Below are 23,941 nucleotides of genomic sequence, written 5' to 3' on the forward strand. Positions count from 1 at the left end.
TTTATCATTAAGTTTATATAGATAACTAAACTAGATGAATGATACAGGGTCTCTTCTCTATTTTTATTATGACTGACTATGTGCTGTGTCCAATCTAACAAAGGTCGAAAGTCATTTTCTTTGCCTGTCTGTGAAAGTAACATAGATATATAAATGGGACATCTTAATGACTTTACCTGTCATTCTGTGTTATTCATTACCATGGAAACAAGAACTCCAAGAATAGGCATAGCAATTTACAACTGTCAATACCAAAAGTGGCTGCCCGTTTGCAATTTTATTTTTTCCGATCAGTTCCGAGATAAACATGCCTTTATAGGTACCAAGGGGATCCTACGAATTAAATTTGAGAAATGGTGGTGCCAGAAATGTTTGAGGATAGATTGACGGTCGAAAGATTGATGAAGCGAGATTTAACAGCCTACCGTCTGATGAAGATAGGACATTTCAAGGGAACTTTACACGTTTAGGGGAATTCAAGGCTCTGTGTAAAACGTTCAAATCACCGGAACTGAAACTAAAACAATATTTATATATGTAAAATATTTGTATCTGCATGGGTCGGGATAGTCAGCTGAGAATGACAGTTCTAGGTTACTTTCTGCTTGGACTTTTCTTTCTTATATTTTTTTAGCAGCATATAATATGTCATGCATGAATTTTATTGCATTATACTCTTGCAATGAAGTAAAAACGTAACACTGACAAATTGTTTTTAACATGCAATTGATATCTGATATGGGACATAGATGGAAGGATTCTTACCAGTTTTATTGTTATAGGGCACAGTGATCTCACAAGTATGGCCGTGCTCCAATTCATCTCTCCTAGAAGCATCTTCTTACCAAATAAAGAATCAATATATAAATTTTACAACTGTGTCGCATATAAATGAAATTATGAAGGTGAACTACAGAGAAGAGACACAGTATTTATGTTGTAATACACGCACAGAACAAGTCCAGTATTGAGATTGATTTCAGCAGTAATAAGAGTTTTCTCCTTTATTTCTACTATGGCCTTTTTTGGAAGCTGATTTTCTTCCAAGCTGGTAACATTTTGTCTAATTGTGCAATGATGGGAAGCGATTGCATGTCCTGTTTTACTTTGTATAGTTTTTCCAAGATGGAGTGCAAACCAAAGATATAGCATTTTGCCGGGGACTTTAATTCATCAGTTGTCGACGTAACATGTTTCATATCCATGTACAACATCAATATAATCCACACACATTTAGATATTTTATGAATATTGTCGGTTTTGTGCATTTTCGAGTTTTTTTATTTGAGAATTAATGACCGAAGCAGTAATTACTGAAATAAAATGAACATCAAAATACATTATCGTCATCCCAAATTGATAGATGATAAATGTAAATACTCTCTCATATGGGATAAAGTTATCAACTCTATTAAATTACAATAGAAATTGACTGAGAAGTCTTTTTTTAACATGTAAAGTGCATTGACCACATAATTTGAAATTAAGCAAACTTTGGTTTGTGTCATTGGGTAAGGGTAGGTGTTTGGATTAATTACGTTTTGATTTTTGTTGTATTGTCCTACGGCTCATTGACAATAAGTCATTCAGTTCCAAACAACACTAGTGAAAGAAACACACGTGAAAAAACACGCTGTAAGTAAAAACTAAAAAGACTCCGAAAATCTCTTAGCAAACGAACTTGATGTGAAACACATCATATGATATAGGCATTTCATGTCGCTACATGCTATATATATATGACCCACGGTGATGTTTTGCACGAAGCTTGAGGCCGATATCATACTTAGTCAACTACCAACGCCAACGATTTTGTTTTACTGTTTTGAACGTCCTTTTAAACATTTAGCATAATTTTTTTCGGGACAGCCTCCTTGTGTATGCGAGGTGAGTACGTGAGGTTGTGAAGAGATGCAGTATGTTCACGTAAGCAGCCATGTGATATTGAGCTGGAGCCGAATTTAACGTTTCCACATTGAAGTATAGGGGCGAATGCGCCCAGCTAGGCAACCTACCAGATCACATTATACCGACGACGTTAAAACGAGTCGTTAAAGTACCAAAATGCTGAGCGATAAATAGAAAGTAGTAATAAGTACTGTTCGTATCATCTCTGGTATATCAACATATATGCTGAATATCACCCAAAACCAAATGAGGGAGGGAACAAAAAAGATAATTCATTATCGTTCATACCATGAGAGCAGGAAGTACCAAGTACATTTCTTTCGTCCAACCTTCTGACTGCTTAATCTGTTGCTTGTATAATACGACCGGTCGAAATGCGATGTTACGATGTACAGGTTATGACAACTGCAGTATAATAATGTCTGTCCGTAGCATTCATATTTAAATGGGTAAAGTGACAAAAAAGAATCAAAACCGACACCAAAGAGATGATATAAAGGTCAGGATTGCGTTCTGATTATATAGTTTTTCGTCTAGAAAATAAGGGAATTTTTTCTGATATACTGTCGAAGTAAAATCTTAAGAGCAGAATCAAGTGAATACGAATGGTCTTCTCATCCCTAAGAAATAGTTTTAATATTAGGCATCGACTCTTTCTGATGCACAAATTTAAGGTAACTACTTTTATACGAGAGTGATACGACGAGGTTCAATAAACTTGTTTACACGTCCTTACTTAGGTTTCAGATTTCATTGTAGACAAAGACTTATGAAATGTCGTGTTGATAGGCGTAGAATCAATCTGAACGTCATGAAATGACTTTAAACCCATCATTTATTGTGAATTTTATGAATATTATCAGTTCAGAATCCACTGTAAAAGCTGATTAGGACCATATTTGGTGGCAAAATAACAGCATTAAAAACTTATTGACGTTAGATGCGGGTCATAGTGTTTTACTGTTGATAACAAAAATAGCTTTGTATCACGGTGTGCGACTGATATGATTTCTTCTAACATGACTTTCCCGCTTCTATTGATCAATATTTTGTAGCTTCGAGAAAAAGATCGTAATTATGTTGTAATGATCTTGATAAAGTTTGGAGCAAGAGCCGGTAAAAGCAAAAATGGAACTATTCTTCAGAACTATCTCGTCGAATAAAAATTACCTTATTAATCTAGGAATATAATCAATGCAGCGACATTAAGAGACGGGCTTATCACACGAAAGAATGTGCATTACATCATACAATATGTTTTATGTACACGGATGCACTTTTTATAATTTGAAACCATATTCTTTATTTTTTAAAAACGACCCGAATAGAATGTAGACCTATTATCCATGGACGCTATCTTTCAAATGACCTTAGCTGTTGCGTGGGCGTCAGGTAAAAAGAAATAGATAAAATACAAAGATGAATAGCTATAATTGCGAAGTGCTTTCGCACTTGCCTTTCGCTTAGACGTCCGGAGTTCATTCATGGAACGAAAGGGAATACGTATGGGGTCTCCTGTCTGACAATGCGGATTTTCCCTTGGTACTCTGGTTTCTTCCTACAGTAAGATTCTTTGTGTACCTTCATCCGGGATTAATATAAGCTTGAAAAACTTGTTTGCAATTGTTGTATAAAGATAGCCTTAGTCTTAACGCTGAAAATCATATTTTTTCTATTTAATACATTTAAAATTTCTTGTTTAATCGTTTGATGATAACATAGTAATGGACAGCTAACGTTTATTACCAAGTTACATTTCCTATCAAGCCTACATGACACGCATTTCAATCTTAATTAAGCTTCGAATGGATTTAAATGTTTACTGCTTGCACTGGTATATCTTCAATTATATATATCTTCGAAGAGAACTTGTTTTTGTTATCTTTATCAACAAAGGAAACAGTCTACATTTCAATTCAAAGCACATGATTGCAGACACGATCCGCATACGTATCTATCCCAAGCACATGATTACAGACACGATAATATAGACACTGGTTCCAGCGCCAATTTATAAATAATCAATGATATCGTACCAAACAAATGTTGCAACTTAAAAAAAAAAAATAATAAAAAAAAATGTGATGGGTAGGTTATCAATCTGCACTCTCCATCATATTCTGCAAAATGTTTTTCAAAATATTCCATTTTATCCCTGAGATCGATTACAACATGACAACGAAATATAAAGTACCTCTTTCACGAACAATGGAATTTTGCCCACGACCCGATTTAATCCAAACCATGTGGCATTTATAGCACCCCAATACACCCCCCGGAAATAGCACTTAAAAAATTCAAAAGGCCCATAGGGCCTGAATTATTATAGAATCTGTGACATTTACTGGGGGTATAAGGTAAGGTTCAGAAATGGCTCCATAACAAGGCAAGGGTTCATCGCAAGGCCACTTATTTTGTTCATTGGAATCTATTTGTCATTTTAAGCACACATTATTTGTCAAATTTGGCATAAGAAAGAAGTTACGATCAATAAATAAAGAAAAATGTGATTTTTTCTTGATTTTTAGAACAAAGTTTGATCTTAGGAGGAGTGTTTCAAACTCTTCCGGTTTCGGTGCACCCAAGCGCTTTTAATATAATTTGGCCCCTTATATTTGCTGTTCTTAGTCAAAAAATTGAAAAAATTCGCGACCGGTAAGTTTGTCAATTAGCAGCTTTATTGCGTGGAGTCGGAATCTCGAAAGTGACGTCATGTGATTGATATGATATTGAGATATATTTCTTATCTTGGTTTTTGTTCTTCAAAATATGAAACAGAGATAAAGAAAGTTAAGAGATGACATTGGATATAAAAACATCTTTGCAAGTAAAGTAAGAGGCCTGGAGGGCCCGTATCAGTGCTTTAGATCAAGTCTCTTAGAAAACATATTCAGTATGCACAGTAAAGTTACACATTTCGTTATGAACATCTACTAAATTGAATAACACACTACTTGTGTGCACCTCATTCCATTTGACTTTATTTCATTAGATATATCTGGTAAATTTGTAGTTATAAAAAAGAGAAAACTGTAACCGGTAATACTGTTTGTAATACATGGTCAGAGTCTGGAAATGTAAGCTATATTTTAAAACAAATGTAGCTTGCCAAATTTCATCTTTTGATGCATGAATGTATGAACAGCTTTTGAAGTGAAAATGGGTCGGAGAACATAACAAATACGTGTCTGGCGGTTTAATGTATTTAGTGCCAAATGCAATGTTTTCTACTACAAGAGTTCCTCGGAACTGTATGTGTCGCCTGCATAAAGTGTCACGGTCACCCAGAAATTGAACTGGATGTGCAACGATCAGCCATAAAGTTGTAATACCAAATTTCATTTCTATAACTTGAAGCATAAAAGGAAAACTGCGCAAAGCAATATTCCTGAGAAAGTTCAAAGGGGCATAACTCAGCCAAGAAGGGTCACAGACAGTCAGAAATCAAACTTAATCTGTACCCTTGCAACAAAAAGCCATATACTAAATTTCATTTCGATAACTCAAAGCATAAGCCAAAAAAGTCCGGAAAACCATATTCTAAGTTGAAAGGTGCATAACTCTGCCTAAAAGGGCCACAGACAGCCAGGAATCTACTTTAATCTGTACCCTGGCAACAAAAAGCCATATGCCAAATTTCATTTTGATAACTCAAAGTATTACCGAAAAAAGTCTGGAAAACTTTTGTACGGATCAAACTTTGTTCTAAAAATCAAGAAAAAAAATCACATTTTTCTTTATTTAATTGATCGTAACTTCTTTCTTATGCCAAATTTGACAAATAATGTGTGCTTAAAATGACAAATAGATTCCAATGAACAAAATAAGTGGCCTTGCGATGAACCCTTGCCTTGTTATGGAGCCATTTCTGAACCTAGCTATTTCCGGGGGTGTATTGGGATGCTATAAATGCCACATGGTTTGGATTAAATCGGGTCGTGGGCAAAATTCCATCGTTCGTTAAAGAGGTCCTTATGAATTTACAGATATATATTGTTGTGAAAAAAGATAAATAAACGACATCATTCAGATTGGTATATGTGAGGTGAATTGTTTATTCATCTGTATCAAGAATCAAGACACTACACCTTTTGGAACGTCTGCATTATAAAAGCCTGCCGGGGGAGTTAGCATTCACGGGTCACAATTCTGATGTAGTAATCATACTTACTAGGACACAAATATTACAATGGTCAATCATCTCTGCCGCCTCTTTTATTACTAGCGTGATAAATGTTTTACCCCGTTTAAAATATCGTTGAAAGTCCTATGAACATCATGGTTATATAAGAGCAGTCTTCCTATGTACACGAGTTGAGAGTGTTGAGTGCATATGTTTGTTGCTGGCCGATTCTTGTAAGTATCTTGTGATTGTGAGGAACGGAAGCCGACTTTAAAGTGTTATTACACTTGCATGCCGCACACAATCATATCATACTGACAACAGTCGTAACTATATCATGCCTCTAGCGCGTCTTCGCCTGAGACAGAACCAGAAGCCTTTCTACAGTTCGAGGAAATGGCAATTGAGCGTAATGGTTTGGTTTGGTTTCGTATTTTGTTGTTTTACGCACTCTAGCCAGGCTGATTCAAGGACATCTAAGGTTTTGGTGGTGGAGAAAATTCCAACATGCAAACATAATCAAAATCAATCAATCTATAGCGTAATATAAACAAAAGATATATTTCATGGAAACTGACTGTTGACTGACATAACTTTTGTAATCTACTTTCTTTCCTTCTCTTTATTACTCTTTCCAACTTTGTGTTTTTAATTATTCTATCTGTAGCTGAAGCGTTCAGTGGACAATTATATAATCACAATGATTCTACAGCTATCGCACTGCCTTTTAAAGCTTTCTTTTATGTACCATTTCTCATCCCTGTTCCCTGTTTCTTTCTGCTGTTTTGTCCGTCTTTTCCGAACAAGTTTGTTTGTTCGCATACTTTCATTTCTGCAGACATGGGCTCACATTTCTTCTTTTTACGATACCTACATCATAGTGACCATACCTGTATAGCACTACAAGTCTTATCTCTTGACTGAGGGTGTACATGTGACTCGTCTAGCTTACCCATTACATCATGCAAGTTGAACACATGACGGAAATAATTTTGACGTTATGAGGAGAAAAAAACATTTCCCGATTTTTTAAAAATGATAAATTTGTGAGTCTCACTCTTTCTCTTCTGACTTCTTCTGTTTATAGTTCTTTTCTCCAATCTAATATTTGTTTAGATAAATTAATTGTACACAATGACTCATTATGACATGTCTTACCTTTACTTTTGACAAACTGGAAATCACCACCTGTGTCAAGAATGGACAAATATAAAACTTTTAAATAACACACTTGCAGCATTTCAGTTAAAAGAAATGAAAACATATTACCCATGAACGTTATAGCACAATCTATCTACCTCATCCTTGAACATATCAAAGACAATAATATACAAAAGAAGCAATCATTTATTGTCATTCTCTTTCCGTTTTACAAAGTCTTACTAATTTTGTGTTATATTCAATCGCAATACATTACCTAAAATAGTCGTATTTGTTTGCTGGGCTCGACGACTTTTGGGAATACTAGGTAATGAAAAAGTCGATTGTGTCGCAAAATCGGCTTTATTATTATCACCCCTATGTCTAAAACTTAGACAGTTCTAAACTGTTTGTGAATACCTTGTTAACATCACAAGGGAACAAGATTAGAATCGTAGACAGAAAACACATTACACTTGATTTAACTAAATATACGTGAATGAGAAAGAGATGAAGTCGGTTTTGCCCGTCTTCGGAGAAGTCATACATATATAACATATTATACGGAGGAAAGAATCTCTGAGCATAGCATGAACAGTGAAACCCACTTAACGGACATTAATTTACAACTAACCAAATCTCAACATTTTCAGCAATGCTTTCTAGCAACATTAAACTTCTGTTAGAAACAGTAAACATTAAAACATTTTGAATACCTGAAAGCAGTCGGTCTATTTTTACCAAGGTTTTGCTTACCATTGGTACTTCATTAAAGCTTTATGTGCAAGCGTTTTTGACAATGATTTGTTTTTACCTTTCCGTTTCTTTGAGGTCGTTTGGTTTTGGACCTTTGCGTCCCTAATGACCTCTGTGTTCATTGGCCGATAAAAATATAATGATGATTAAATTAGATAAATATTTATATGTGACAGTAGTTTCATTCTGGCAAGGTTTGAGTAAAAATGTTCAGAATAGAATCAAGCAGAGGCAGTCAATTTATTTCGTCACTTTTAGCTGACATATTCAATCATAAACACTCCAGGTTATATCAAACGGTGTGTTCGCCTTTCTCCCACTTTTTCACGCTTGATTGTGAAAAGAAATTAAAGATTTACATGACGGGTGTCGTCGATGAAGCAGAAGACGATTGCTCTTCCGGACCACATGGTCTTGTTCTCCTTGTTCTTTTTCAGATGTCAGCGTTTGAATATCTTTTGTTTATATTTTCATAGTTTCATTGAATTAAAATCTGGATTATGACTATGTTGATATATTGGTATTTTCTTGTTGTTCGTACGATCAAACGTAGATTAAAGAAGCACAAAACAGCACGTGTCCTCTTAGGTTTCTATCAGAGTAAAATGGCCACGATGGTGTTTTCAAACATTGTTAACGGAAATATGTACGTAAATAATAAAGTTGACGATATAAGTACGGATATTACTTAACTATACGATTGATTAATTATCTTATGGAAGAAAAAAAATCATGATTATGGTTGCTTTAGTATACTCAATCATTTATCTTTCAAAGGTTTGTAATGCAGAAAAGAAAAACTGAACATCGTTACATAAATAGATACACTTACTACTTGGGTATCTTTAAATTATATTAGACATTGAAGATAAACGGATGTGTGATATAATGTTTCTTTCGCTTGTCAGAAAATGTAAAAACGGAAATGTTAACAAAAAAAAAAAAAAAAAAAAAGACGTACACGGGAGATAATGTCATATTTTTGTGAAAATATCGATACTTTTATAGATACATCAAGGAAATGTATCACAAATGACTTGCACGATTGCTTTCGTTTCTCGTTTTCCCCTTTGGGCTAGTGTTGCGTTCGAACGTCAGAGTTTTCCCCCGTATTGGGACCATAATCACTTTACGACCAACCCCATGAATCAGGTCAGTCACAACGCGATCAAGCAGACAGAAAAAAATCCCCATTCTCTATATAGACATTGTAGTCACAAGAAAAATCCATTTGTTCCATTATATCTTTACAAATAAAAAACTATTGTGTGAAATATGTTATACCGATGGATGATAAATGGAAAATATTATCCTACGGCAATTAAACGGCGTACTAATGCGATATAGATATATGTCAAAATTGTGTATCTATGTTCATGTTCTGCTACTTTGAAGAGAATTTTATTTATGTATATGCCATAATGACAAACGCATACAAAATAGATAATACTGTATTTCAACATATAATGTAACACTTCAACGATTTGGAAACGGTGTCACCACAAACAGCAGTAAATAAATGACTGAAAATCTGAATGAAATTCGATTACCTAATGGTATTCAAAAAATTATTCTTTGGATGAGGTACATTAAAGTAGGTGTTATGTGAAACAGAAGAGGTTTCTGTATTTATTGCATGTGATTTACCGAGTCCCTGTAAATGTAAATGAGCGCTTGAAAGTGACTTCTTAATAGTAGCATAATTTACAAATTGCACGAACTATGTAAATAGGTCATGGACAGGAGCAGAATCGATACCAATTAACACTTGTGATAAGTGTTGCATTCAAAGTTATCAAATTATCAGAGGCAGCCATGACGTAATGTATTGGCTTTGGACACAAATTGTTTCCGTATACATGTTGTCTGCAACAAGTAGTAAAACAGACACAAAAGCAGATAAAAACTGGTACATGTAACAAGGAGAATGAAGGCTGGTGTTGATATTCTCTAATTTAGGGATTTCTCGTTCCTGGCCGAAGTTCAACAAAACGGAGATGCTTCAGAACCAAAACAATAAAAAATAAAACAAGCTGCGGCCCACATATGTTATACTCCCTCTTCTGGACAAAAAAGTAAGTGGTCATTTAGATCATATGGTTATTTATGATAACTAAAGATCTGTTCAGAGTTTAATGAGATATCTATTTGCAGAAACGTTCCAAAGCGATGATCAAAATTGACCTTTAACCTTAACCACCAAAATCTACTCAGGTATTGACATTGGTGCAATAATGCTATGGTATAAATCGGAAATAAATCTGTTCTGTAGTTCATGAAATGTCTTGCACACAGGTTTTATGTTTCCAAAAGGTCAAAGGTGACCAATGAACAAATAATCTAATCAGGTATATTATATGATGCTATGGTGTTAATATAAACCAAATCTGTCCAGGGTTTCATAAGATATGTTGTACACAAGACTACACAATACACACTGATAATACATACCCCAATACTTAAGTTTGTCTGTTTGTTAGGTGTTGATATTAAAAACAATAGAAAATAAAAAATAATAAGTGTAAAGTAATTTTAATTAAGTTTGACCATTGATTGACCGTAGCTGAGTGACGGGGTTTCTGGAATCGCGTTTTCCTGTGATTATACTATGAAATGCAGCACAGATCATAAATATGGATTAATGATATACAGCACTGTAAAGCATGTAAAATCGAAAATTCATGAACTATGTGCACTGATTGATAACACAAAAAAACGAAGAAATTGGTAGCGTTCTGTCAGCGTATTGAGGCCAGGAATATTTCAGAGTATTTCACAAACTACTTATGTAAGAGAAAATTGGCGTTTATTGTGTAGATGGCAGCGAACTTCATTTGAAGCATAACGCCTTTGTAAACACTATCTAGCTGGAGGAAAGCCAATTTTCGTCGCTTTCCTGAACTGAGACGATTCAATTTGCCGTCTCCCAATCATTGACTCTTGTTAATTTTGATATTCGTATTTAGCCGACGAATACTCCAGCTATCTAACCGGTAATATCTTTATACGAATCGGTGAACCTCTACTGTGAACCATCTATTGTGTCCGGACATTACAACAACTTGACCGCGCGTGCCCATACAAAAGTATTCAAACTCAATGGTTGGATTAATCTTTGCAGTTCGAGTCGAGAACTTTGTATTATTAGACTAAATTTATATCTTTCACCAATTTCTTTATGTTTGGTGATTGACACTTACACAGAAATACATCGACTTCCATAGCTCTTTATCTAGAGTAAATGCCTCATTTTTCTTCTTTACTATCTACATGAGAAATGGTCTATAATGGCAGGTGATGCAAATCCTTATGTCCAACGTAAATATCGACAGTTTCTTTACTTTATTTCATTCATGAAGTATTTTCAATTTGTTTCATAATAGTTGAGTTGACGACAGTTTTTGACTTTTTTCATATTCTGGTTGTCGACATAAGTTGTAATTTTAGTAACGATTTATTAGTCTGTACTATTCCAACAGGTCATTGTAAAAGTATAGATATTCACTCCTTATCCTATGGAATTTGTTTATTTTTTGTCTCCATTTTGCTAGTTAGTGCATTCCGTTATGATGACAACCTATTGCTGAAAAACCATGTCAAAGCCGTCGGCGTCCGGTTTATTTTTTGTAAATTAGAAACAGATTCCTGTTGCCATCGGAATGGCTGGAGCTTGTTCGGAATGCTGTTTTGAGTATCATGAGATACATAAAGCATTGTGCCAAATTGTAGCGTTTGTTTTCGTTGACAAAAGTAAATGCATTTCCCGGTAATATATGTAATGTGGGTGGCAGAGCCAACATAATTATATTTATTCAATGGTGCCGTCATTGGTCTCATTAGCTCAATTGGCCATGTATAACGTTACAAAAAATATACAAACATAAAACAAATAACTGCTGTTGTTGATATCTAGCAACGTTGAGGGTCTCATCAAGTAACATTATAAAAGACAAACTACAGTTTAGTTAGTCTAATTTGTTGCAATATATTTCTACTGTTTCTCAAGAGAATCGCACGATTATATTTCATGTTATTTATACTTTTTTCTCCTTCAATAATGACGACAACGGGGAATTTGGCTAGATGCATAGATTTACGAATATTGAATTAATAAATGCAATCGTTTATTCGAAGACAATACAGCACAATAGAAAATGGGACTTGATTAGTTATTTGGGTGGCATGTTTCTGTGGTTATGATACGGTTTGGTATAAAACCCTTTATTTATTTAGTGTGTGCGATTCCAGTTTCTCTTATATTCTCCATGATACCTACTGTTGAGCATACAGTTTGCTAGATATTGCATTTAAAAGCTGTATTGCAGTGTTGGACTAATAGTCGTTTTGCGAGATAAAAGTACAATGAGACAGATTAACACAAAATGTTACACAGACACTCTTCTAAATCAACTGAATATCTTTTCCTACAACGAAATCAACATGGGAAGTTTTCCATCAAGTTTTATGATAAACAAGATGATTTCAATTTTCCTATTGTGAATTTTCCATTTCTGGATAGCAATATTCCTGCATCTCCAGCTTTTGGTATTTGCATGGTACAGTGGATTTGTTATTCTCACGATTTTCGTGGAAGAAGCCGTCAACTGACTGACAAACTATTAACACAAGTGTTCAAAAGATGCAGGCTGATGAAAATATGGTCGCCATAGTGATCTCCTTGAGAAATATTCTATTTCTTTGTTTGACATAAAGCTGGACATATTTGCTGCTCGTTAGTTTGCCTGTTGGTTCTGTTGTGATATACATTGATCTCATTTGAGAACATGACATTACTTACTTGGACCGACCAAGGTTTACATGACTGGAGTTGGCGATGAAGCAGAAGAAACTTACTCTTCCGGAACATATGGTCTTATTCTCCTTGTACCTTTTCAGGAGTCTCCACGTAAATCTTTCTTTTGTTCATATTTGTACCATAATTATAAACCTACACAGCGTGGCACACTAGTATAAACACACATTACTACATCGATACATCGGAACGAGTACACATCAACCTCAGCGTTAGCACACCAAGAAAAAATTCCGTAACATTGTGTTGGTAAATGAAATCCTGAATGGTGTATCTTTAGGAGAAGTAGTCAGATTTTTGTGACTTTTTCTGGTGAGCTTTTAAAAGGTTTAAATTAAAATAGTATAGACAAATATATCGCGGCAAATATTTACCGATATAAGAGTCAGAATAAGTCAAAGAGGATATAATTAATTTTCATACTTCAACTTTTTTTCTGAATAACTGACATTCCATGTTATATTTACAGAAAATTTTCTAAAAATGTTTTGTTTTTTATTAAATAGCTATGGTATGATACCCGATAATAAGAAAAATAAATGTGAAAATGCTTAATTTTTATTCAATTTAATGAGCATCGAACAGTATAGTAATCTTATAGACCACATACTCTCACAATGCATTATCATCAGCTTTTTCATAATCTGTTTACCATCTCGTCACATCTCGTACACTACCTAGGTTAGTGCTATTGCGCTATACACTATTCATTTGTCTGATGAAGGTGCCATGTTGTCATCGAAACGTCACACCCAAATTTTCTACTAGTTGTGTTATAAGAACCTCTGTCCTGTTTAATATATTTGAGATTGGTGAGGATTTAGATGGAGATTTTTTTTAGGTTGAGGATGTCGCTGTGCTTTAATTTTCACATGACTACCCTTATAACCATTTTTATAAGATGAAGAAACAAACTGAAATCAAGTCCTAAATGTTGGGGAAAGTGTTCCACTGATTCGAAGTTCATGAACATGAAATCTGTGATGTGTGGTATAAATCATCGAACATTTATTTGAAGTACGTGTATACCGAGGACTTCCATAGTTATACTCATGACATATACATTCCTAACGAGAAAATTAAGAGATTGTTGACGCTAATAACCGAACCATACTGTCAAAACTGTGGTCAACAAATCAAAAATTTATTTCTTCAACATTTCAGATATAGAGCAATTTTTCAGCAAAAAGTACAAATATAGAAAACAAAGTAAATGATAGTATATAAAATCGTATATAGAAGCACGAAAGGCCACGATATTGAGTAAGAATGAATTTCATAATAAATCATGCTCTACTTTCAGTCAAATATCAGAGGAGTACGTAATTATGGGCAGTACGACTCAATGCATTTTAGTTATGACATTATGCTTTTCTTAAAAGAATGTGAACATATTAATGTGTCAATTTTTTTCCGTGACACTTTTCAAATATATCAAATATCGTCTCTTTTGGACCCGTATTTGGCTCGGGGGATTTAGGGGTTTAATTTCATGGGGGACCAGTGCATTTCATTTTGTCAAACTATCTTCCCCAAAGCATGATTGTGATAGGCAACTTCTAACTGCCCTTTTCCTTAGGACACATGTGACCAAATGATTAAAATTAGCCTTCTAGTTTTAAGGAAATGTTGAAAATGTCAAAAATGTTTACCAACGGCGTACGCCGGAGAAAGGACGAAACAGCAATTGGTCATTCTAACGAAATTATATCAGGGCGTTAGCATTATAGTGTAATCGATTTCAGTGTCAGAATACTCTAGGGAACATCAGTCGTGGCGCCAAGTGCCGGAACGGTTCCACTGCAATTAATCAATCAATTGCATGATCGAAAGCCTAAACATGAGATGATATTTTTTCTACCGTACCTCCTTCATGAAACGGATTGATTATATAATCTTTACGGCCTATCAGCAGAGGTAAGGGCATTAGGACTGCTATATGAATAAGATGCTTTCAACAGAACATCAAACGAAAATGTAACAGATCAAATTTTATTGGTTTCAAGACGGAACGTTATCACATTTGCATACAATAAAATAAAACACAATCGCCAAGCCATGTTAGGAAGGCCGCGCTCTAGAACTAACCAAACCGGCAAGTGAAGTCGTGCATGCCATAGAGCTCAACGCAAAATTTTAATATGTAACAATCAAATAACAAAGGCCAACTAACTGTTAAATGTGAGTGAAATTCAGAATCTGAAATGTTTCATTATGAATATACGAGTAGAATTAAAGGTTTCTCAAATCTTCATATGCAAAGTTTGATTTTGACAGCTCACAAATATTAAGAGAGATAAGGTCAATATGGCGATAAAGGGAAAACTTTCATTCGCCCAAATTAATCAATAAAACCCGATTATAAACTAGGCGAAATGGGGATTGCTATACGTAGACAGATATGTATATTCAGTTTTCGTTGATATTTTATCAATGTAGAGAGAAGTTTAATGTGGAGATAAATGCAATACTTTAACTTGGCACAATAGATTTAAGTTCTGTTAATTGTCAACTAAATGTTAAAATCTTCTGTTAAATTCTACTAATATGCTCAAGCTTATTAAGTAGGAATGGTTACATGATTGGACAATTTGTAGTTTAACCCAAGTGTTGACTCCGCTGCTGGAAAAGTAACGCCTATGTCTCTCACGAGATAAAAACAGCGCACCATACAGCTGAACTCATCACCTTAAATTGACGGAACCTCAGGGGCGATTAAGAAAGTTCATATCTGTCAAAGTTAATGACAGAAACCAGATGGTATGGTAATTACAAATATTATTACGTCAAGAGTATACTACATCGTGCCACCACTCAATATGTAAACGTGACATGCCGGTCAAGGTAAAAAGAGGTGACTAAAGGACAACCTCTGGCGATCTCAGAGATTGCACAAACAAATCCTAATCACCCTCATTCCTCAATTATGAAATACAAGAATATGGATATTGATATCTACATGATGAATCTTAGTAAATAAAATTGTTAACTGTTGCCATTTTATACCGGTACTTATCTTTACCCCTAAAATATCATTATGTACTAAACTATATTAACAGGATAATTATCTCTCAACAATACTTCATGTCCGCAATTACTGTTACATTATACTTGCATCTATAATATAGATATTAGCATTGACGGATGATCCGTTACTCATTTTGACAAATATGTATTCATTATAGTACTGTGTAACGACATGTAACTCAGCATAGAGATATCTGTACAGTAATTAAGTAAAGTCTTTGAAAAGGTTATTCAATACATTTTAGATTGGAACGCACAGACACCGGTAGTGTACTCCTCGAAAGTTGAGATAAAAAAAAAACTTATTTTTAAAACGTCTCACAAACATAGCTGAATCTTTCAATTTCACTATCCACAGTCTAAAATCAAGGGCACTAGAGAAATCAAGTGATTGTGTCGATTTTCCTAATGTGAATTTTCCACCACTAGATGTTACCTTGGGTGATATGAAGTCGGATGCTCCTTTGTATGCCTAGTGGTTCCGTTGTTGTTAATCTTGCTCTCATGTAGCGACGTGACATTATTTACTTGAACTGCCTTAATTGATTAACATGGCGACGTCGTCGTTGAAGTAGAAGACGCTACGCTTCCGAGCACATGGACATTTTCTCATTTAATTTTTTCAGGGGATACTGCTGCTCACAATTTACAGTCTATTGTCATGTCGGCATTTTCTTTGTTTTCGCAACATCCAGGTCATATAGAGGCGGGGTATCAAGTATACTGACAGTGGCGTAGCAAAACATTTTTAGGAGTGTATGCTTTCAAGAGAGGATCCAAGGGCGAAGCCCCGGTTAAGGGGGTCTAGGGGCGCAGTAAGGTTAAAAAAGTAGGGCAAATATATCTCAATGGAATTCGAGTGTATGTTTAAGCATACAAGCATACATTATTGCTACGCCTCTGACTGGGATACCTAGGCAAACTCTCACCGACGGGAGCAAGTTTTTGCTACCAAAGACGTTCACGTTTTGTCTTGAAATTGTCTAAGTATTAAGGAAATTCGCATATATTGTTTACGTCCATATATCAGTTAGGGTAATTCAAGGACGGTGTATGGGAGATTATTTCATGTGTTGAATGAGTTTTTAGAGGCTGTGTTATATTCTTGTAAGCATATGCTCGTGTAAGCCTCCCCGTGATTGCCTGAGAAAACTATAATTAGCGATCTTGTTATGGAACCATAGTGTCGACAGTGACTGAACATAAATGACGCCAACAAAATAAGTGATATTTCGATCTTCGTGTTCTATGTGTTCCCATTTGAATAGCATATAAACCTCACAGATGCATTTTATTTACAATTCGTGCTCGGAAGAATGAGAAACGTGTAACAATGTGGGAAATGTACACGATGTTCTTTGAAGTGTCATTTTTTTTTATATTTCCCTGCTTATTGATTTTTGTTTTACATTCCCCTTCCTTTAGCAAACACGCCGGACGTATATACAGGGAAAATTACATTAAAGGACATGAGAAATACAAAAAGGTTAAAAATGAAGAGAGTTGCTTAAAAATGGGAAAATATATTATATATAAGCTTTGATCTATTTGCGGAACGTGTTATCAGCTAATAATAATCACTATTGTTTACCCGTATCGAAGTGCAAGGGAACTTGATGTGGAAACCACCCGGGTACACATACGGAGAAAAAATAGGCATATGCAAAATGAATAAAATCCATAGATATCTCCTTTTTATTATTGTTTTGCATGTGAAACATGTTGCCAATTTGATGATAGGAGGAATTTGCTTTTCTAAAAATTAACCTGTAACGTTAAAGACATATATAACAAAAAGATATGTTGATGTTTAGGTGGAAAAGGTTGCTTTGAAAATTAATCGCTTTTATTAGATGTGATAACTGCACAATTCAGGACCACAAATAAGGGTTAAATCCGTGGCAGTGAGTTATGACCCAGTCTTAGATCCCATAAATGTGACCTTAGTAGCGGAGACATTAAACCATTAAAATACGAAAACAATTAACAAATGATCCTCAGGAGAGGAGTTTGGTTTGCAGTATACGATAAAGAAGTCATTTGAGTCCGTTGGTAATCTACATCTTTTTCTCATAGCGTAAGGCAGATGACAGATGGTGTTTGGGAGAAATCGCTAGGGACATTAAGTACCACTGCCACACTTAAATGCGGATTTGCGTCTTATGCTTTGATGTCTGCTTTGTTCTTATTACTGTCCTTTTCTATCAGCTTGAAACTTTTCGAACACGTCACTGACTATTAACTCACGAATAGTATTATTTAATGCTGTCAATTACATTGTTCAGGTTGAGAAGGTCCAGTCTGGTTGTTAACGATTTTCAATTTTCAATCTAGTGTGGCACAGTTATCTGTATTCCGTATAGAGTACTCGATTAAAAAATATACTTGCATGTAAAACCTTGGGAAAAGTGGTCTGCAATCAGTCTTTTTCAAATGTTTGGAGACAAGTTGATTTCTAACGCTTTAAACTTAACTGAAGCAAAATGGAATTAAGTTTATTTGCATTGTTCAATATATACAATACAATATATATGTACAATGCATCTATTCTATGTTATATTCTTTATGAAAAAAGTTTCCTTTATATTTTCTACTCTTTGGTAACATCTGGTCTTATTCGCATTTTCAAGAATCTCTGGAACACTTTGTTTCTAGTCGGAATATGATTGTGTTAAATGATTATGTTGACATGTTGGTATTACACTATGTATATATATTTTTAAAATATATCAAAATACGAAAGAAAGTACAGGTATTTTTATACAACATGTATATCAATGTGCTGTCTTGATGACCACTTCATACATTGCAGGTTGCATATAGTGCCTTAGTCATATCAAATATACCTATGTATTACATTAAGTTGTTTACAGATATCCTAGTAAGCAATTGAAATAAAAACGTTCCAAATATGAAGGTCTATGGTTTGATTTGACTTGTATTTTACAATACGTAACACAGATTTTTCTTTGTACAGCAAGCATACATTTGAAAAGAATAAAAATCAGATGATTAATATTAATCATCACGGATATTGTGTTTTAAGATACATGCATGTTGTGCATTATATACACAAATACTTGTATTTACTTAAGTATATTCACCTTTTCTACTTCACTGTGTGAAACAAGTTGTTACATTTTCATAATTGACATTACAAAGTCTAAATATAATTATTAAATTGTTAGAAAGTGTAAATTCATCTCCAGTATAAGTCGTTGAGGTGAATTAACATAGTTTAGGTCATATTGTTGTCCTGCGACAAATACTCATCCAATTCATTTAAAAAAAAATTCTATGTAATTTTGTTTACAACCTTCAGACTTTGTTACGTGCTTTTACCATATATACTGCTAGGCCTCATACAAATCACTGTTTGTATTTTAACAAGCATATCATTAATCTTAACTTTAATGCATCTGAAAGATTGGCTTTTAAAAGCATTAACGTTTCTTTTGCCCCAAAAGTAATTATTACAGACTCAAATTGGAAACTTATCCATTTAAAGTTCACCACTTTCTTCCTAGTCACTGTGACTCATAAATACTTGGCATTATCTTTTTTTACCTGCCTTCATATTTTGCAAGATTGACACGATACGTGTCCTAACCATTTGCAAGAGAGAGAAACATGTTGACGACTTGTAAATGGTTCAGCAAGAAAATTAATCACTTTTGTAATTCCAATCCTTTACGAAAGTCACTCACATTTTTAGCACATTTCAAAGTCAGAACTAAAAACACATCTTATATCAATTCAACCAAAGGCTTTTATATAATTAATTTCTATACCCAGTTTCTGGATACAACAAAACTAAATCAAATTATTTAGTGTATAATGATACCACACCTTCATGGATATGTTTGTGTTACTTTTCCCGAAAGTTTTATGCTTTTTTATGGTATTCCTGGCAATTGTGTTTCAGTTTGGGAACTTTCGTGCAGTCAAGATTATGTAATTTCGTGAATATTTTGGCATTCTTAACTCCTCTTCTGCTTTCTAATTAATATCATCAACCGAACCGAAATCGCAAAAATTCTGTTCATTAACTACTTTCTCCAGACGCTGAATAAGAGAGTTAATCAGATGCTTCATTTACATGACCTGAACATGGTAGTCACCAGGTGTTTGTTTTAGAAACAGTATTTGTTCTTTATTTAGTTAATTATTCGTCCATTTGTCTGGCTTCATAACATTATCACATTGATGCTCTCTCTTACAGTCAATTTCAAATACAACCATACTAATAACATTGCACTGAAACGTGGTATCTAATCATACTCTCCAAGTCTTTTTTAACACTTGCGAATCGTTATCAAGACATTTTTATTTCCATCATCATTAATGAATGGTTCCTAGGTATTCTAACCATAGATTTCAAAGTCTTGTGAGAACGATGTCCAATGCTTTTGAACTTACCATAATAGCTAGTCGACCACCATTGAAGTGTAAAGGATACCATTTTCTCCGAGATGAAGCAGCAGCATAAGTGTTGGGTAGACCTTGATGTATTGACTACGGTTTTGCAGAATATACACTTTGATGATGTGGTCTTCTCAAAAGGTTAATGACTACGTCCATATAAAGATGTAATAATGGTTCTGTTTCCTTCATTTAAGTAGCCATTTAAATCAATGCTCTCTAGAAGAGTCTTTGGTCTTATTTAAAAAAATCCATGTTAAAAACATCAACATTTGATAGATTTATTATTTTTTTTACCTGAACTCGTTTTTTTTTCTTTTCATGACAGTTTTCAGTGGGCATTTATTAACTCGGGTTTTTTCACTAATGCAATGGAGGCATTCAACATTAAATGCACAGAACGAATTTTAGCACTATTCAAAGTTTATGTCCACACCCATTTCTTGACAGTTTGCTGTCAAGTACTTAAACATAAGAATTGCTGTATCACTGAAATCAAACTATGGTACATTGCCATATTCTTTAATAATGGTTTCATGAAGTAAATGTGAGAAAGAACACTTCTTTACTAATTTCATTGTTACCATTTTAGCTATGAAGCGGATAATTTATAGATCAAGAAATATAGCAAAATAGACTTAGACTAGGATTACAAAGATATACTAACTTTCACTGCATGTGATAATCATGCATGTTTATGGAGTTTGGCATATATCTTCAAGAATTATTGTTTAATAGTCAAATGACAATCATTTATAATTTAGCGTCAATTTTAAATTTGGAAACACTTACTTAAAATTACATTGTTACATTTTGCTAGGGAACACGTATTAACAAATTGTAAATAAGCAAGATATTATTGGAGGTGTACAACATTGAAAATGATGCTATCATTACAAGTTTTATCGACATGATAAGAAAAAATCAATCTTTCAATTTTCTTTGTGAGCAGTATCTTTTCAAAAATGACCATGAAACAGATGATTTTCAAGGGAATACTGAACTTCATCCTTGCAAAAGTAAACTTAAAAATGTTATTACTGAATTAGTAGACATACAGACTTTTTTGGTAGATGGAGATCACAACGTCAAAAAACGATACGTAATACTATGTTTGCAAAATAGTTTCAGTGGGAAAAATGGTAATTCTGTAATACCTGTAGTGACGTTGTAGAAAAGCCCCTCCTCGAAAGAGGCCGGTCCTGTTGGCCTAGTCGTCTTCCACTCTTGTATCGTTGAGCTGTGTGTGGAAACTGGCCTTGTTCAAATAACTTCAGTGTATTCACTACACTGGAAACTAAATGTCGAAAATTACAACTAAAAAAAATGCTGTCAGACAAAGTATACGTCTTTGGCTTATGCGGTAGCGAACTGGATAATCATGCCGAATACCTGGGTTCAATTCCTGACCAAGACACTCGATCGGCAGGAATGTGTGTGTTTCCCTGATATGAAATGACAATTATTATTATTATATAATATAGACCTACATCTTTCAAATAACATAGAATCTTATAAATCCCAACAGCTTCAAAATGGGTCTTTAGAATTGAAACGTTACGATAAAATATTCTCTGTTAGACAGGTCAATGCAGTTAAAAAAGATCCTTTAACTCAGCAAAATTGAATATTAGGTCAGGTATTACCCCAAGAATGATGTCCCTTCTCAAGAATCTACCCTCTAAGTTCAGCCACATCAGCAAGACAAGACAGGGCGATTCGACAGATCCAAGACTGCTATAGACCTTATGTCGGACCATCTCTAACACCACGGGGGCGGCAAGTGCGTCTAGACTGGACGCGCAGACATGGCCCGGATAGGTTTGGGATGCATCGGTGCAGGCGTGTGATGTGTGATTCTGTCTGTCTGTATCGCTCAGACGGTAGAAAAAAGTATATATCGCAGACGCGGTGAGACCAGCTCCTCCAAACACATGTCATTCCACTTCTCAGACGTCTTAACCTCTACCGCATGTTGGCAGAGTCTGTCTTGATTTTCTCATGGCAAACATCGTTCAGCCTCTGGAATGGCCCCTATGTACAACATGTTTCTAATTGAGCATCTGTAGGATGAGCTGGAAAGGCGTATTAGAAAACGTCAAAACCCTCCAACTAATCGCGACAAGTTGATCGTGGCATTAAAACAATGGAAAAACATTCCCTTAAGGTGAATTAATGTTCTCATTAATTCCATGAATAGAAGATTCCGTGCAGGGATTCGTGCAAGAGTTGCCAACACCAAGTACTGAAGTGTCGTTTTGTTTTTCGTGGGGATCCCACTTTGAATAACTACTAACGACACACAGACTTTTCTTCAACAATAATGTAACGAGTAGACCTTCATATTAATATAAAATTTTGTATAAATTTCACAAAATATCATAGGCTTTTGATTGCATAATTTGATTGTGCGTATCTTTATTGTTGAGTATATATGAATTGCCCATCCAAAAACGGACAATGACAACTTCGTCTCTATAACATGGAGACCATTCACCGATGATAGGTTTTACGGAATGCAATTTATTATCATTATATTTATTCCATTCCTCCTGCCACCGAGCTGTTAAAAAGTGTTTGACAAATAATTCAAAATCAGTAAAATGAAGTTTAAAAACAACAGATAGTAGCGATAAAGCTGACTTTGCGGCATGATCTGCTTTTTCATTGCCTGGTATTCCCATGTGCCCTGGAATGTGTAGCATTGATTTGTACAGTTTTTGGGTCAGAGGTCGAATGACGTCATTCGAGTTAAAAAAAAAACCGGATGATACTTTCCTAAAATCCTAGGACGATTCCTTGCTTCTCGAGTATCTTGGGTACAAACTCTAATATCAAACAAAGTTACACTACGAATGATTTTTTTATAAGATGGGCTTATCCATCTGGCACACTGACAACACTTTGCCCAAATTTGCAGGCGCTCTACCAACCACCTTTTAAAGATGTCTTTCGTACATTGGTTCCCCTTAGGTATTGCGTGCATTAGATGGGCTTGGCTGGCTTGGCACTTGGTACTTTGACTACCATTGCATATTGGTCATATTAATTTTCTTTCTCGCTTTCTCTACTTACCTACAGCTTTTGATGATGCCGGTTTTTGATGACCTGATAATTATTTATCAACGATATGATTTTTAGAGTTGGCACGGTGGCAACTGTGACCAAATCACGCAATATAAGTCTAAAAAATTCCAGACATAGAATCTACTTTTGCTGAATGGAAGTTTTATATCATCCTGTCTACAGTGAATATTGGTAAAAAGATATTTAGGATGTCATCTTAAATAAATAACATGCCATTCAACACAACCAGCTCCTCAAAAAAGGAGACATTAAAAGCAAACTCGATTCCAATATCTAGTGATTAATTTGCACACAAAAGATATTTCTGACCTGTTTAAATTTACTATCTCCGCTCTATGACTCTGTACTTGAAACTCATTTTACAAATATGTTACTTAAAATTAAAGATAATGCTGACCGTTCATCTAAAACTTTTCAAGCGTGATGTTTTCTTCTAAACCGGAAGCGGAAACATTTAAAAGTTACCTCCCTTTGCTATCGATCGCATTAATACACCATTATCGCTAGGTCTGAGGACAATCGCAAGATCTAGTAGACAGTTTCTACTTATAGACACTGTTCCCGCTAGAGCCGTGGGCATAGTAGATTGCAATCATTAAAAAAAATAGAAATGGGATGTGAAGATCGACCGATCGCACTGAAGATTGTTTCAGACGACAATGAAC

This window comes from Ylistrum balloti, unplaced genomic scaffold (assembly GCF_031769215.1).
Source record: "Ylistrum balloti isolate Yb309-2 unplaced genomic scaffold, AGI_CSIRO_Ybal_v1 Utg369802, whole genome shotgun sequence".
Classification (NCBI taxonomy): Eukaryota; Metazoa; Mollusca; class Bivalvia; order Pectinida; family Pectinidae; genus Ylistrum; species Ylistrum balloti.